Genomic DNA, 3,396 nt, shown 5'->3' on the forward strand with positions numbered 1-3,396 from the left:
CAAGAAAGGTGGGGGTGTTCTGTTGTACGTTAAAAACAATGTCCATGCTTGTGTTTTAGAGAAAGTGAAACAGGATGCATATGATAGTTTGTGGGTTGAGTTAACCCAAACAAATGGACAAAAAATGAATGTAGGTGTAATATATAGGCCAAAGACATTATCATTAGCAGACGACAAACTGTTATTTCAAGAACTGTCTAGTTTCTGCAACCGGGATTTATTGATAATGGGTGATTTAAATTTTACTGACATTGATTGGATGACCCTTGAACATGGCCATATAGGTAGTCGCTTGATTGATTTTCTTGGTGACAATTACTTAGTTCAGCATATAAAAGAGCCCACAAGACATGGAAACTTACTCGATCTATTGATCACTAGCCGCGAAAGCATGGTAACTGATGTAGAAGTCGGTGAAACTGTTGCAAATAGCGATCACAACTTAGATTCAAACTCCTAATTTTTTTTAGAATAGATACATGTGTTTCTAATATACCCCGATTTCAGTAAAGCTCAGTTCATAGGACTACGTCAGGAGCTTCAGCTTACAGATTGGGAGGCAAAATTAAGCGAAAGACCTGTAGATCAGATATGGGAAATATTTCAAAATACGCTCACTAAGATGATTCATACTTACATTCCTTTTAGGGACAGACGTCCCTCAAATCAGGCTCCCCAAAGTGGCTCGACAAAGAAACTGAAAAAGTATTGCTAAAAAGAGACAGGCTTATAAGAAATATAAGTGCTCGGGTGCATCTAATGACTATGAAAGTTATGTATCAATACAGAGAGATTTAAAAAAGACAATAAAAAAGAAAACGACAATACGAAATGAATATCGCTGATAAATCCAAAGAGAATCCTAAAGAAGTCTACAGTTACATTAGAGATAAAAAAGTTGTTAGCAATCGCATTGGTCCACTATTATCTGCTGACGGTCAACTTGAATATTCAAATGAAGGAATGTGCAATCTCTTAAACAATTATTTTAGCTCGGTATTCGTAAACGAAACACCTCAAAGTGAACTCCAAACTGAAACCTGTGAAAATTCTAGAGTAAACTTACTACGGTAAATATAACAAAATAAAAAATTAAAAGGTGCATAGAGACACTCAAAGTTAATAAAACATCAGGGCCTGACGGTTGCCATCCAAGATTCTTAAAGGAAATAAAAAATGAGATTGCTGTTCCATTAGATATTATTTTCAAGAAATCCATCATATCCGGAGATGTCCCAAGAGAATGGAAGCTAGCTAACGTTACTCCCATATAAAAAAAAGGTAACAAAAAGAAACCTAATAACTATAGGCCTATAAGTTTGACAATCGTAGGAAAAATAATGGAAACTATCGTCAGTGATGCTATCGAACATAATTTAGAAAGTAACCGTTTGATAAATGATAGCCAGCATGGTTTCAGACGGAAACGTTCTTGCGTGACTTACTCGAATTCTACAACACAGTTATCTCGAGTTATGACAAAAGAAACAATATAGATTTAATATATCTAGACTTTGCAAAAGCTTTTGATAACGTCCCACACGAAAGACTTCTTACTAAATTAGCTTCGCACGGAATAAGTGGTAGCCTATTAAGTTGGACTAGTAATTGGTTGAATGGTCGAAAAGTTATTTTAAATGGAAAAATTTGTAGATGGAAAAATGTTACAGGTGGAGTTCCTCAGGGTTCCATTCTTGGGCCACTTCTATTCATAGTATATATAAATTATATAGACCATGGAGTAAAATGTACTGTTTCCAAATTTGCTGATGATACAAAACTGTACGGAAAGGCAAATGATCACTTAAATCAGTTAGATATTCAAGAAGATTTAGATAAATTACAGCAATGGTCTGAAAAGTGACTAATGAAATTTAACACAAGTAAATGCAAGGTAATGCACATAGGTAAAGGTAACAGTAAGTACGATTACAAGTTATTTGGAAATTCATTAACAAAAGTGGATAGTGAAAAGGATCTCGGCGTAATTATCAGTAATGATCTCAAATCATCTAAGCAGTGTATTTCTGCCTCAGAGAAAGCAAATAATATTCTAGGACTGATTGCGCGATCTTTTGATTTTAAAAGTCCATCTGTCATTAACAAGCTATATAAATCGTTAGTTCGTCCACATTTGGAATATGCTGTTTCCGTATGGTCACCGAATCTCATTAAAGACATTGACAGATTGGAAAAAGTACAACGGCGAGCCACAAAACTGATTCCAAATATCAAAAATAAATCATACGACAATCGACTAAAACATATGAATCTGTTTTCCCTAAAAAAATGTAAACTCAGAGGTGATTTGATACAGGTCTTTAAAATTTTATAGGGAATTGACAACACCAAAAGTGACAAAATTTTCTCACTGAATGAGAATCAGACAAGAAACAATGGTCTCAAACTGTCCGGAAATAGATTCAGTTTGGAAGTGGGTAGAAACAACTTTGCCAACCGTGTAGTTAATGAATGGAATAAACTTCCTGCACAGGTGGTGCAATGCAGTTTAGTTCGAAGCTTTAAAAGTAATTAAGATAAACACCTAAGCAAGATGCTGTAATGATAATAATTTATTTTATATTATTTGTTTTTGTTCTGTCATCATTTGTCTGTTTGATTCTCATTTATCATTAGTTATATGTCAATTTATTATTATTTACTATTTACCTGTTTGTTGTTTGACTGTACCTATGCCTATTTATATATTTTATTTGATACTTACATTTTTATAGTTCTTATTTATTTGTTTACTGTTATTATTAGGACTTTTTTCGCATCCGACCTAGATATGGACCAAAAGGTCTCCTGTCGGCATGCTCCGCCTTTGTAAATATCATGCATCACAACTATGCCTCACAACACACGTCATGTCATGTAGATGGTTTATTATTTCTATGTGTTATCTGTAGTTCGTCATGTTATCATCTATTATCCATGATCAGTTAGTTATCTATCAATTATTCTTCCAGTAGCCTTGTTACTTTGTCGCTACGATCCCTTGTTTTCCTTCCCTTCGATCATTTGTCTATCTATTCATTATATATATATATACATCCTTCCTACAAGGAGTGCATGACCTAAGCACAACCAGAGAAATCCCACTCCGCCTCCTTGCGCGTGGGCGGCACTCCGTGGGATGCTGTCGTCCTTGGTGAATGAACGTGGACACAAATTTATTCATCGTTTTGGTTCCCCCATAAGATGAAGTGGCAGGCAGAGCACAGCAGCATTTTCCTCCAGGTCGCCATCATGCAAGAAAACGGGACGATTTTCCTGCCAAGTTGTATCTATGTGTTTTTGACAAGGGAAAAGAAAACGGGATGTTTTTTTTCTGTCAAGTTGTATCTATGCGTGCATGAAAAGGCAGATTTGGTGTCTGTATATACATGCAAG

This window comes from Oratosquilla oratoria, chromosome 20 (genome assembly GCF_046742065.1).
Source record: "Oratosquilla oratoria isolate Oo_2021 chromosome 20, ASM4674206v1, whole genome shotgun sequence".
NCBI classification, from domain to species: Eukaryota; Metazoa; Arthropoda; class Malacostraca; order Stomatopoda; family Squillidae; genus Oratosquilla; species Oratosquilla oratoria.